The sequence below is a fragment of the Anolis carolinensis genome, chromosome 3, assembly GCF_035594765.1.
Source record: "Anolis carolinensis isolate JA03-04 chromosome 3, rAnoCar3.1.pri, whole genome shotgun sequence".
NCBI classification, from domain to species: domain Eukaryota; kingdom Metazoa; phylum Chordata; class Lepidosauria; order Squamata; family Dactyloidae; genus Anolis; species Anolis carolinensis.
This window is the reverse complement of record NC_085843.1, coordinates 107,722,976-107,738,483: the sequence shown is the minus strand read 5'-3', so window position 1 is coordinate 107,738,483 and position 15,508 is coordinate 107,722,976. Positions and strand designations below refer to the sequence as shown.

The 15,508-nt window shown below is 37.8% G+C and overlaps 1 long non-coding RNA gene across 1 annotated transcript; it reads left to right on the top strand.

Annotated features, from left to right (window-relative positions):
- Positions 1–14,783, top strand: LOC134297532 (uncharacterized). Its single transcript, XR_010004301.1, has 2 exons — positions 1–13,368; positions 13,462–14,783. It is a non-coding gene; the product is annotated as an uncharacterized LOC134297532 (long non-coding RNA).
- Positions 14,784–15,508: the final 725 nt, after the last annotated feature.

The following is a 15,508-nucleotide window of genomic DNA, read 5'->3' as shown; positions in this document are numbered from 1 at the left end:
CCCATATTGTTATTTTTTCTTTTTCTTTTCCCCTCACCTGCCTCGACCATTCCCTCAGTGTGAATTTTTATTTTATTTGTATTTGGAAATAGTAAAGGTAAAGGTCTTCCCCTGACATGAAGTGTAGACGTGTCCAACTCTAGGGGTTGGTGCTCATCTCCATTTCTAAGCCAAAGAGCCAGCGTTGTCTGTAGACATCCCCAGGGTCATTTGGCCGGCATGACTGCGTGGAGCGCTATTATCTTCCTGCCGGAGCGGTACCTATTGATCTACTCACATTTGCATGTTTTCGAAGTGCTAGGTTGGCACAAGCTGGAGCCAATAGTGGGAGTTCACCCTGGATTCGAACTGCCAACCTTTCAATCAGCAAATTCAGCAGCTCAGTGGTTTAACCCACTGCACCATCAGGGGCTCCTTTATTTGGAAATACTTAAAATTATTTGGAACACAAAAAGAAAGATCTGGGAAGCACTGGGGTAGTAGTAACTTATGGAATATCTCTACTGAAGATACAGTCTAAAGTCCTTTCATAGAATCATAGAATAGTAGAGTTGAAAGAGACCTCATGGGCCATCCAGTCCAACCCCCTGCCAAGACGCAGGAAATCACCTTCAAAGCACCCCCGACAGATGGCCATCCAGCCTCTGTTTAAAAGCCTCCAAAGAAGGAGCCTCCACCACAGTCCAGGGCAGAGAGTTCCACTGCAGAACAACCCTCACAGTGAGGAAGTTCTTCCTGATGTTCAGGTAGAATCTCCTTTTCTGTAGTTTGAAGCCATTGTTCCGTGTCCTAGTCTGCAGGGCAGCAGAAAACAAGCTTACTCCCTCCTCCCTATGACTTCCCCTCACATATTTGTACATGGCTATCATGTCTCCTCTCAGCCTTCTATTCTGCAGGCTAAACATGCCCAGTTATTATAAAGAATTCATTGGAAAAAATTAGCATCCTCACCAAACAGTTCTTTCTCAGGACTTACTTTGCACACATCACAGCAATTAAATTGACAGAAAAGAGTTGTTATCTTTGTACCACCAATAGCCCTAAATGGAATTATTAACACAAGGGACCTTCTGACTGGTAGCATCATATAATGAAATGTCTTAACATTGCTGGGTTGTTCATAGGAAATAGCAGACACTACAATAACTAAAAATAAAAGGAAGAGATTCAGAAATCCTTTACACTGGGGTAACCAGCTCAAAACGGAAAAAACAGAGATGATGGTAGGAAATAAGTACCAGAAACAATAGCAAAGAGAATCTATCTAATTCATGTATGTCTCCTAAACAGTTCTACTTTTATACTAGAGAAGAGAATTCAGGGTCGCCCCAATTAAGCTGGTATGTAGTAGGTTAAGTCAGACATAAAGGAAGTATTTCTACACACAGTGCATAATTAACTTCTAAAATTTACTACTTCAAAGTGCAGAGGGAGGAAAGTATAATGCCTGCACAGTTAGATGGCTTTTTTTTTAAAAAAAAACCTCAAATGCTTCCAGTTGGAAATGTCCACTATTTCAGGCCTCATTTGGTACCGACAAGTATTCCTGATACAAAATAAGCTTTGTTGGTGACAGAGAGATACAGCATATGTCTAACAGCAGAGGAAAGTGCCTTGAACCTTTTAGCTGATGAAGACCCCACAATCCCTCAAAATAGCTAGTAGATTAGATTCCTAAACAATTATCTTACTCAGATTATCCTTGGACCAGCAACATCCCTCCAGGATGAGAGAAAATTGCAAAGTGATATCTAAATGCTTTAGTAGCCCATAGCCAGATAAAGGAAAGTTCACAATTCGAGCAACAAAAAGGCATAATTACCTTGGGGGTTTTTTCTTAATTTTTTAAAAGTTGGTATGAGAATGGCCAGTCTCTTACACTATTCCTAGCTATGCCCCCGATGACTGGATGTGTGGGAAAGCTAGTGAACACATACCTTATCTCCTTGAACTGTTAGGCTAACAATGTCAAGCAGTTCAAAACAGCCCATTGGTGCCACATGACATTGACAAGGACTCTATAAACCATCTGTCCAATAGCAAAAATTAGAAACTATACCCACAACACTTAAGAACCATAGCTTACATAGGATTGCAGCCCCAAATAATTCAAGATGCATAGACATGTTAAGACATTTTAGCCTTGACCCTTCAATGTAAATTCAATGTTCAAAGCAGTGTTATTTCAGAATATCAGGTGCTGAATTGAGAAGGAATATATTTCATGGAAAGTGTGAGCATACTAAATTATTTATATTTTAGCTAGAGCTTTCATGGATAGGAATTCACTTTTTCACATACAGTTACTTCTTCAGACATTCGTCCAGTAATCAGATTGATTGCTTTTACACATCAACCAGAGCCACCTTCTCAGGAGTCTATTTCATTGGTAGTAGCTTGTCCATGATAAATGGGGAAACCCTCCCCATCTGCCCACAATATTTGAGCCATGTGACTAGAACATTAGAGAACTGAGAGGTTAAATGGCTAATACGTTGGAATAATTTTTCTAATTTACCGTATGAACCTAACAGATTAACAACATAGAAAAACAGAATTTTTAAGAGCTATTATCAAAATGGAGAAGTGCGTAAGGAGGAAAAACAAATCAATATATTCAAAAAATTAGCAACTACAAGATTTTAGAATATATTCTTTTTCGGAGTCATGCTAATGTTGTGTGTAGTCACAGTGTCTATTTACTTTTTTATCTTTGAGAATAAGCCAGATTAACAGATGAATATGCATAGTGACAGACGACACTATACATGATTAAATTTAGGTATTCAGAACATTCAAATATTCTTGAGAAGTCTTTTCAAGCTTTCCTGGGAAACTTTCCAGGAAGTTGTATCTCCAGTTCAATATAAACACCTCAGCTTGTTTCCAGGACACAGTTGTACCCAAGCTCTAAAAAGCTCATGTTTCCAAAGTCTTATGTGTCTGAGATCCATCATTAACCTTGTCATCATCAGGACCATGGAAAGGATGCTCTTCAGAAATCCTATAAAGACTTCAACAACAACCACATTAGCATCACTTGTTCTTTTGATTAAGATGTAATCATCATATGTTGGAACCCCACTAGCTGCTTTATGTATATGCTTTCAAATACCACCAAGTAAACACCATCCAATCTATATTCTATTGTTAAACATCTCATGGATACATGATTGGACATGGACTCGTGCTTCAATAATTTATATCAAGACATCCTTTAAAAAAAAACCAAATAACCTCCCAATGATGTTAAAATAAAAGTCCAGACTAAAACATGGGAATAGTCATTGCCTGTGCATGGGTCCCCACCCCTTTTCCTTTACATTCATATATATTAGGCAAATAGACACATTACAAGTACATTTCAGCATCATACAAGCCTGTCTACAACATGTTATCCTTCTAGCCAATGGTCATTTCTTGGGAACCTGACATTCAAATCCCGCAAGGTTGAACTTTTGTTCTCTTTCTGCATGGTTTCTATCAGTCCTAATCAATAAAGGGATGCTCCTGTGAAAACTGATTTAATAAGTGTCCCTGAAAGATGGTTGTTCCTCTGCCATAACCCCTGGAATAAATTTGAACTGCAGCATTCAACATATCTAACAATTGGTTCCAAAGGTAGAGTGGTGGTACTTGTAGGCCGGAGCATACCTAGAGAACACCATATTGGAGAATCCAATTATGCACAGTTGAAGAATGCTTTAAAATGCTGCTTATTTCTTGAAATATAGAAATCTTACCAAAATAAGCCTTTTCCAAGCACAGGGCATGACCTATACATTACTTCATCATTTTGAAACCACCAAGCAAGATGGAATAAGGATTACAGAATAATTAACTATGATTTTATGCAGAATGCATTGCCATCTGTATGCTAGATATAAGGCTGGGTTTCCTTGTTTGATGAACATGTGACTTCTCTAATGAGAAGAGGGAAGATTAATGAATTGAGATATGGCTTTTAAAGGATTTTATTGAAATCCTTTACTAATTATTTGAGCAGATATCATATGCCTTCTGAATATGAGGGGTCAGAAAGAAATATCACCCATGGATGACAAAGAAATGAAAATGGAACTACTCTAATATTCTATATTTCCTCAAATACCCCATCTGGTATGGCCAGTAGCCATAATCACACTCACAGAGAGTATAATTTACAAACTCTGCATCATGTTAACACATTTAGTTTGCAATTCTGTTTACATATACCTAGAAGCAGGGCAGAGTGGAATTTACTCTTCAGTAAACAGAGGACTGCATTCTATTGCAACTTGACACAAATTGCAGCTGCAAATAAAAAAAAAATAGAAATCTCTCTGTACTCCAGGAAATTGTAGTGATCTGAGAAGTAGACTATCGTGGCACAGTCTACCTTTCAGATCTCACCAAAATCATCTTATACATTTGCTGAACATGGAACTTCTTTAGTGATCAGATATCAAGAGACTGTTTCAATACCATTTTAAATTTCTCATTTATGTGTACTTTACCTGAGTCATGTTAGGTAGCACCTTTCTACACATGAAATGGACAAAGTGAGTAGAATAATATCGAGCTACTTCACAGGGCCCTTGGTATCAGCACCCCTGCCCTCCCCCATCACACCACTGCGGATATCAGAATGCATGGATGCTCAAATCCCATTATATACAATGGTGTAATGAAATGGCACCTTATATATAAAATTGCAAATTCAAGGATCATTTGGGATGAGTGAAGGGTTTTAATCCATGAGTGTAGAATCTGTGTATATAGAAGGTCACATGTACACAATTTTTCATCCAGGGCACTTCCTCTGCAATATAGATGTAATAGCAAATTTTATCATCCTGAATTTACAGGGGAATTCTTAAATATACCCATCTATACTTTAAAATTGCAATTTCACAAAGTTGCTATTTTAAACAATACCTGAGCAAAACGTAGCCACTCTTTGCTACTACAGCATGGAGGGGTACAGTAAATGCTTTGATTTCTGATTTCATTTGTAAAAATGTGCAGCGTGTTTACTTGAGAAAGCCAAAACATTGGTTTTTAAATGATCAGGAAGTTTCTTTCCATATTAAGGGTCTACTAATCACTAATATGCCTAAATCCATTGGCTAAACACACACACACACACACACACACACACACACAGAAATACTGTGAAAGCAGAATAATGGCTTACAAACATGATGTGTGGGACATGGGGTGGTTGCACAGTGCAGAAATAGATGCACATTTTGTTTAATCTCTTGGCATCTGCAAGTTTAGGGACTTGTTTCAAACATGCAACTCAAGATTTTGGGAATTATGGATTACCAGGGCTGAGGGGTAACTATTCCTTACTCTCACTGCTGCAGGTATCAGTGGCTGCTCTGACTCCATGTTCTATAGATATAGTGAAATCAAACAAAATCCAACGTATAGGGAAACAAATATGATGGTGAAACTTTCACAGCACAGATCTGCATCATTTGTTTTCTTTTTTTAGTTATTGAGTAAGTAGGTCCATAAATTGTAGGCATTAGGGATTAGGAAAAATTGGGATCCTACCATCCTACTATGATGACTGTCTATTTTACAACATCTTCGTTTCACACACTCTGGACTTAGAAAGTTCTGGGGATATATTTAGCCACTTTTGGGACAAAAATGAACTTTTCTGCATGGGCAGATTCAAGTTGTTGAAAGGGGGTTTGTTGGTGGGCTGTATAATTGTCATTCCTTACTTTAACACTTTGCCCCTCCCTATAGTTTTAATCTGGGACATCTCCCCATTCTTGGTATTTTCATCACTATTTATAGTGCTGTTGATACTTGGGAGGAAGAAGACCCATCCACATTACCATCAGCCTACAACTGTTTTCTGAATGGCATTATTTCTGAGTAACATTATGGTCAATATCTGTACTGTCTGTACTTAATTTCCCTCTGATCACACCACCATAATCATATTTTAGGTATATTTGTCTTCCCAACATAGGCATTTTGTACATTTTATGACATGGATTGTAGTCCATGTAAATGTATGTCACAATTAATTTATCAGAATTTAATCACACTGTTGTCTTGTTGCAATCACATTGTTTAAATGAAACAAAACGTGCTATTGAGAAATGCTAGCACTTTATTGATATGAATGTCTGCAATCAGTTTTCCACACAAACCCACTTCCTTGCCATGTTTTCCCTACCCAAGACATGCACACAGTGGTTTTTTTTTCTTTCTATCTGCTGTCTACACAGTTTCAACATTCTTGTGAGGTCTTCCTCTGCTTCACAATACTGGGACTGCAGCAGAAGAAAATTATCACGCAAAGAGTAGTGGTGGAACAACAGTAATATTACATTCATTGATGGGGTTTCTGTCAATGAAAAGAGATGATCCAATCATGACTTAAGAGCCATTTGGCAATGGGATAGCCACAATGCCATGTTGTAATCCCCACCAACAGGCACTTTATTTTGCCACAAGTGCACTCTAGCAGCTTTCTGTAATGAGTCCCTAATCTTTCAAGTGAGACAGCATTCTTTATTGTTTAAGTTAAAGTATGCTTATTGTCAGTTCAGGAATTAATAGTTGGATTAAACATGCAGCCAAGGCACCATTTTAAAGAATCTTGTTCTTGGAAAATGTATTCTCACAAAACCAAATCAAGGCTCATTCTATTTAAAATGAAGACAAAAGTATTCAGAAACATCCTACACCAATGGTCATGAAGTGATCAGATTTTCCTCACCCAAGTTAAATTAAATCCAGAGGGACTATGCTCTGCTGAAAATAGCCTATTATGAAAGTGTTACATTTGCATAAAGCAAAGATAAAACTAATAGGCTTTCCTCACACTTGAAGTGATTAAATTAAGTAAGCCATTCCTTCTAAACAAGGTATAGCATCTTCTAGAAGCTTTTAGTGAGACAGCATTTTCTCGAAATTGTCCCAGTTTGGCAGGGGCGGACTTTGTTAATCCTCTGTCGTCCCACTTTTCATCTGCTTTCCAAGCATCTGGGTTCTTCACTCCTTCCGCTTTCCTCCTTCATCCTCAGTTTTCTTCCGTTCAAACTGAGTTTAAAATGCAGAGTAGTTTTCACTCAGTTGATTCAGCAGGTAGAGAGAAGAGAAGGTTGAATTTTGCTCTTTATTGTATACTTAAGCAAACATTTACTGCTGCAGTCTCTACAAACAATTGTTTTTTTATTATTAATAACATTTGCCGTCTTGAGTACACTCTGATGTTGCTTGGCTACATCTGTCTCAGTTTTCACCTATGAAATATTGGAGGATATGAAGCAGTTCAACAGAAATACCCCTTGCATCATCCAATAATGTATCTTCTCAGTTACTTAAGCCTTTTTTTCAAGAAAAAAAAAACCTGTGGGTCCTACTGCTTTAGCCCACAACTTCAAGAACTGTGCAGCAGTCCTTCATATCTGAAATATATCTTTCAGTTCTCAACTGCCTCACCACTTCTTTGATGCAGTATACTTAACATAGAAAGAGTTCTGCCCCAGGAAAGAAAGAAGAAAGGCACAAGGCCTTGAAGATGCTTCATCAAGATGTTAAAAAAGAAACAGAAAGTAAACAAGGAAGCATGCGAATTTTAAGAACTGGGGTAGGTTGGCAGCAGGAGGAAGAGGAAGAGGTTCATTTCCCAAGTAACTAAAAATGGCAGATTGAGTGCTGGGAAAACGGATCCATTAAGCCCCCTTCTACACTACCATATAATCCAGATAATCTGGACTTTATATGGCAGCTTAGAAGGGGCCTACGAAAAAGCTGTTTGATTCCTTACAACAGGTGTGGGTTAACTGTACACCTATTGCAACCTATGTACACTTATTTCCTCATGGGAAAACAGACCACCATAAAAGTTAATAAAATCCACATCATCCAATATATTTCAGGTAGATATAACACTGAGGCTGCATCTACACTGCCCTATATCCTAGGATCTGATCCCAGATTATTTTCTTATCCCATATTATCTGCCAGCATCTCTATATATAAAAGAGTGATGGCATCAGGGCAGTGGACAAAACAACAAAACCACAGGCCCCCCAACCTCGAAATTTGACAACACAACCCATCATCCACGGCTCTAGGTTGATACAACAAAAAGAAAAGAAAAATAGTCCTAATTACAGGGAGAGGAATAATAGTTTTTATCCAATTGCTGCTCGTTAGAAGGCTAAGCTCCGCCCACTTGGTCTCCTAGCAACCTTCTCAGCCCAGGGGACAGGCACAGTTAAGCCTCACTTAGGCCTCTTCCACAGATTATCACATTTTAACTGGGTTATATGGCAGTGTAGACTCAAGGCCCTTCCACACAGCTATATAACCCATTTACAATCTTATATTATCTGCTTTGAACTGGATTATCTTGACTCCACACTGCCATATAATCCACTTCAGTGTGCATTTTATCCAGAGTGTAGAAGGGGCCTCATATAATCCAGTTCTAAGCAGATAATATAACATTATCAATATACAGTAGAGTCTCACTTATCCAACATACACAGGCCGGCAGAACGTTGGATAAGTGAATATGTTGAATAATAAGAAGGGATTCAGGAAAAGCCGATTAAACATCAAATTAGGTAATGATTATACAAATTAAGCACCAAACATCATGTTATACAACAAATTTGACAGAAAAAGTAGTTCAATGCTCAGTAATGCTCTGTTGTAATTACTGTATTTACAAATTTAGCACCAAAATATGACAATGAATTTAAAACATTGACTACAAAAACATTGACTACTAAAAGGCAGACTGCATTGGATAATCCAGAACACTGGATAAGCGAATGTTGGATAAGTGAGATTCTACTGAAATATGAAATAATTACTGTGGTAATCCAGTCCAACCCAATTCTGCCATGGAGGACACAATCCAAGCACGCCCAACAGATGGCCACCCAGCCCCTCAATAATAATAATAATAATAATAATAAGAAGAAGAAGAAGAAGAAGAAGAAGAAGAATATCATACAATCCTAAAGTTAGCAGATACCCCTAAGGATCATCCAGTTCAACTTCCTTATATTATGCAGGAGGACACAAACCAAGCACTCCTGACAGATGGCCATCCAATATCTGCACAATAATAATATACATCGAATCATAGCATCAGACAGTTAGGAGACACCCCTAAAGGCCATCTAGTCCAACCCAATTCTGCCATGCAGGACACAATCCAAGCACTCCCAACAGATGGCCACCCAGCCTCTCAATAATAATAATAATAATAATAATAATAATAATAATAATAATAATAATAATAAATATCATAAAATCCTAAGGTTTGGAGTGACCCCTAAGGATCATCCAGATCAACTTCCTTCTATCATGCAGGAGGACACAATTCAAGCACTCCTGACAGATGGCCATCCAGTCTCTACATAATGATGATGATGATGATGATGATGATGATGATGACAATAATAATAATAGAAGCATAGAATCCAAGAGTTTGGAGAGACCCCTAAGGGCCATCCAGCCCAACCCTTTCTACTATGCAGCAGGACACAATCCAAGCATTCACAACACATGGACAACATATAAATACTATACAATACTACACAGGGACATAGACCCCCCTCTACCCTCACCACTTTCACAGTACACAAACAACCAAATGCATACTAAACATAAAGACAACCATACAACACACATTCAATACCACCACTATCTCAACAATTTCTCACCAACACCACCAGACAACACCACCCTGATTTGAGCGTCTGATCCAACAAGCTTTGACTGAAAGTGAATTGTGATGGTAGGTTTATCTCATTTTGAAAAGCAAAAACAGGACATATTTACCAACTGACAGTTTCAAACCATTGATTATGTCTCTCACTTTAAATCCCACTAGAATATAAACTGTGATACATGCTATTAGATATATTCCTTGCCTTCAATGTATTTAAATAATATTTTATTTAGTGATTTAATATTTAATACTATTAATAATTGATCTGGTTACAACTGAATTTTCAATAACTAAGTGATTGTAAAATGCTGTGTGCTCAAATAACTGAAGTACTCTGTGAACCACATTGGTATATGCATCTATACAAATGAAAACAATTACAGTAGAGTCTCACTTATCCAACATAAACGGGCCGGCAGAACGTTAGATAAGCAAAAATGTTAGATAATAAGGACGGATTAAAGAAAAGCGTATTAAACATCTAATTATGTTATTATTTTACAAATTAAGCACCAAAACATTAGGTTTTACAACAAATCGACAGAAAAAGCAGTTCAATACATAGTAACGTTATGTAGTAATTACTGTATTTACGAATTTAGCACCAAAACATCGCAATGTATTGAAAATATTGACTACAAAAACATTGGCTATTAACAACATGGGCTATTACAGTAACAACATTGTCAGAAGTTAAATCCGTAAAAAGTTCAGTCCTTGCTGCCTAGAGAAACAGCTTTGGATCCGGGCGGGTGGCAAACTGCGTTGGATAATCCAGAACATTGGATAAGCAAAGGTTGGATAAGCGAGACTCTACTGTACATGCTCAGTACTTGGGTGAGAGACCACAAATCAATACCAAATGTAGACTACATTTCAGAAGAAGAAACTGGAAAAAACAACCTGAATATTCCTTGCCTATGAATACTGAAATTCATGGAGCCATCATAGGTTAACAGCCACATGACTTGAAGCCGCATCAATATGCACATAGATTCTTTGATGCGTATTTTGTTTTTCTTTCTGACATTGGTTAGCACAAACATGTCTCTTTGTTAAGTGGAGAGACCTTATTCAGTAGAGATGGGAATAGGCAATGTGCTGGAACGGCATAAGTTCCAGCTTCCATTTGTTTTGCTTCCTTGCCCATAGTTTTAGAACAGTTACTTTTATATGTTTATAAAGGTGGAGTTTGTTTTGTGTAAAGAAAATGGATTCCCTTGAATCAACAAAGTGTAGGTAGCCTGTTAAATGTGATTTCTGAGCAACAATTATAACACCACAACTTCATCACCTGGCCTCTTTAAGTTCACTATATTAAATAGTTGAGTCAGCCTTACAACTTTGTGCTCGCCATGGAATCAAACTGAGGAGAACTTGATGTGAGTATTTTTGTCTTTATACTTGATATTTATAATTTGTATATTGAAGGTATAGGGTTCTGTTTGCTATCAAGAAACTACTATTAAGAAACTATTTTTCAGCCACTGCTGTTCATTCCCTTTAGGTCGCTTTATTATAACTTGAATTTGTGAATATTAGAAACTTTCCACCTAAAAAAGACTTGGTCATGGTCGAAACCGGTTGTGGAAGTTCTCTACAAAGGAAACATAGATGAAGATTTGTTTATAGAGACTTTTGTTGAAATTTCCTTTATAAGAAAGAAGAAAGAAATCAGCATTGTGAACTTTAAAGAGGAAATCTGTTTAAAGGCTGTGGCGCAGCTTGTTAGTAGCCAGCTGCAATAAATCACTACTGACCAAGAGGTCATGAGTTCGAAGCCAGCCCGGGTTGGAGTAAGCTCCCGACCATTAATGGTCTAGCTGTGCAGCTGAAAGACAATTGCATCTATGAGGTAGAAATTTAGGTACCACTTATGTGGGGAGGCTAATTTAACTAATTTACGACACCATGAAATCTCCAGCAGCATGCGGAAGATAAGGAAGTACTCCATCAAGGACTCAGTGTCACAGTGGATGATGAAGCAGCAGTTCCCCCTGTGGCCGGAATTGAGCATACCCTCATGAAGCCAGAAGCTGGAATGTTAAACTGCCTCTTTGTCTATATGTGGTTGTCTATATATGTTGTTTGCTAATGGCATTGAATATTTGCCATGTATATGTGCATTGTAATCTGCCCTGAGTCCCCTTTGGGGTGAGAAGGGTGGAATATAAATACAGTAGAGTCTCGTTTATCCAACATAAATGGGCCGGCAGAATGTTGGATAAGCGAAAATGTTGGATAATAAGGAGGGATTAAGGAAAAGCCTATAAAACATGAAATTACGTTATGATTTTACAAATTATGCACCAAAACCTCATGCTTTACAACAAATTGACAGAAAAAGCAGTTCAATACACAGCAACGTTATGTAGTAATTACTGTATTTACGAATTTAGCACCAAAACATTGCAATGCATTGAAACACTGATTACAAAAACATTAAATACTAAAAGGCAGACTGAATTGGATAATACAGAATGTTGGATAAGTGAAGGTTGGATATGCGAGACTCTACTGTACTGTAAATAAATAAAATAAAGTAACTCTTGTTAAAAATCCCTTTCTACAAGAAAGAAACGGTAATCAGTATTGTGAATGTAACAAACGTATGTTTCATTGTATACTAATTTTTGTTGTACCTTTTACAAGTTGTTGAAAAAAGTATGTTTGTGATTACATCAATATTTTAATAGTGGATTATTGCTTTGGAGTTTGTTTTGTGTCAGCCATTTTATTTGCCCTTTTGTGTGAGTTGGTTGGCCACGCCCCCTTCTGCCTGAGGTAAAAAGAGCTATTATAGATCATAGACCACCAGGGAATTCTAGAGGCAGGACGTGTCTTCAGCTGGTCCCAGAGTTCTAGGCTTTGACAAGTCAATACTTGACAGCCAGCTTGCCTAAGCAGCACTTTAACCAGCTACATACGACCTGTTATCTTAACCAGTTTCTCTCTACCAGTTACTACTTTTAACCAGTACTTTTACAACTACTTTACTGTCCAGTTTACCATAACCAGTTACTTATAACAAGTTTAACTTTTACAACAGCTACTTAACAATCAGTTACCTACTACCAGTTTACTTCTAACCAATACTTTCAAACCAGTACCTTTCATCAATCAACAGTTAAACAGCAACTGGTTATCGCCTTTGGGTATAGGGTGTCTCAGAGGCCCCTACACCAGAAACTGAGAACATGGAAAATGGTCATCTATTCTCAGCAAAACAGTCATCTATTCTCCTCAGAAACATCCACATCTGGAAGCTTCAGGATCATTAAGTTATCTTTCAAGTTTTAAATATGAACTTTGTTGTGGGGAAACTAAGTTAGTGCCTGGGTGGACTTAAACCCAAGTCCTGTTAATCATCATTTCCCTAAGAGCAACAGCGTGGACATTAATTCTGTGAGATTCCTTGTTCTTAAAAATGGCATTCAGCATCCCCCAAACTGACAAAGTTTAGACATGTTTACACCAAAGTTACCTTAACAGCAGCTTGGGTGCAACAGTATAGGTAAATATAGGATGCAGGGGATTAGGAAGCACCCCCCCCCCCCCCAAAAGTTGGTCAAGGTCATCAATGAAGGTTTCATGAAACATTGTATAAGCTGAAGTCCTTCCCTGTTCCTACTCCTTCCTACAACTGTCTCAGCTGGAAGCTGGTGAGTCACTTGGTGAATCATGGGGCTGTCTGACTTCTTTGGAGCTTTCCTTGCCTTGCTTTAACCTGACATGTTTCTCTTTCCCCTCCTCAGAGCTCTACCACCAAATTGACTACTGTTTCTCATTCGGAAAGTGTAAGAAAATCTGAACATTTAAAAAAAAACCCTGGACTGAATTTTAGCTCAGAAAAAAGAGAACATGTCTGGTAAAAGGCAGATGTATGATAACACTGTGTTGGGGGCTGGGTTTATTTCTCATTTTGTAGAGCTTTTATGCCCTGTTCTTCAGAGAAAAAGACTCCCAGCGCAGCTTTAAAATTGTTAATTTGACTAGTCCATGCCTTCAGGCTTTGATCAAGTACACCTTCCAGTCCCCTTGGTCTGCCAGTCTTGCTAGTTCAGTGGTTCTCAACCTGTGGGTCTCCAAGTGTTTTGGCCTATAACTCCCTGAAATCCCAGACATTTTACCAGCTGTTAGGATTTCTGGGAGTTGAAGGCCAAAACATCTAGGGATCCACAGGTTGAGAACCACTGCACTAGTCCCTCTTTACTTTTGGACTATCTCACATTACATAGTACTGTGATACCACTTTAACTGTCAAAGCTGTATCCGAAGGAAACATAGGATTTGTAGTTTTGTGAGATATTCAGAATCCTCTTCCAGTGAGGTCTAACTACAAATCTGAAGGTTCCATAGCATATAGCCAGAGCCAGTAAAGTAAAGCCATAATGCTATAATTGTGTAGTGTGGCGGAGACATGAGTTGATGTTAGTGTGCAAGTTTGTACTCAGGATAGGTGTCTCAACAGCACAATTAAACATTTGTTTAGACAGATGTTTAGGCCTAACTTGTGTTTACAGTTCAGGTTACTTTATTAGTACAGCTATTTTCTTGGAATTCCTGTACTGAGAGTAAATAAAAGTAATACCAAAACATAATCATTATCATCTTCATCTTCTTATCTTATCTATTTTAATCTCATCTTTCTCCCCATGGGGACTAAAGGTGGCTAACAAATTGTTGGGTTATCTAAGCAATCATGCATACATTTTCAATGTGGGATGGTTTATGTAGTTAGTTTTATTTGTTGCTTAGTAACCTGAATCCAGAGTTGATGGCACCATTTTAGGGTTTTCCATGTGATGTGGGAAATGGGAGTATACTTCCTGGAGACTTACAGGAAGTGACCTATGCCTTTAGAATTTGGGGCATAAAAGGAGAGACTTTATTCTGTTCTTCCTCTCGTTGGCTCTTCATGCTCTTCCTGTTTCTTGATCCTGCCATGCCATGCTGATGTTACTATTTGTTAAGAGATATGTAGTATTCTGAACTGTATTCTTTTGGAACTAAGATGTTTTTACCTGTATGACCATCATCATACAAGATTGTGAGTAAACATATTTTTACTATTTTACTTTTGATGTGTCTGATGCTTATTTTATGTGCATTTTAAAGGGAAAGGAGGCTGGCTATTTTGCTTTTTATCTCATCTCTGTTCACATAAACCCCTAGTCTTCTGCATTTTTGCTACTCTGCACCAATATCTAACCATATTGATATCATAATCTTAACAGGTTATGAATATATTCCTAATACAAATCAATATCTAATAAAAATGTAAAACATGACAGATACAAAAATTGAAAACAAACATTTGTGAATGGATACAAAAGTTTGAAATACAAGAAATACAATTAAAATTACATTTTAAATTCACCCCCCCCCACCCAAATTCCAGAGAAAGCCTCCCAAATAATGTGCCCCTCATGCTTCCCCAAATGCCTAATAGCAAATATATGTTTTAACCTGCCTGTAAAAGGCAAGCAGGGATGGGGCCATCCTGCCCTCTCTTGGGAGGAAGTTCCAAAGTCTGGGAGCAGCCATCAAAAAGGCCCTCTTCTGTGTTCCCACCAAACCCACTTGGTGGGACAAAGAGAAAGCCCTCCCCAGATGATGATAAATTTCTAACAGGTTTGTAGTGAAATTTAAGTTCGTAGAGAGATACCTTATAGGAGTAAAGAGGACATATATTTTACATATGTGTTGTGATATGTTTTTATTTAAAATCTAAGCATATTTATTAGATAGCTATTTGCGGATTTATCCCAAAGAAGAAGTACTACTGGTAGATCACTAAAG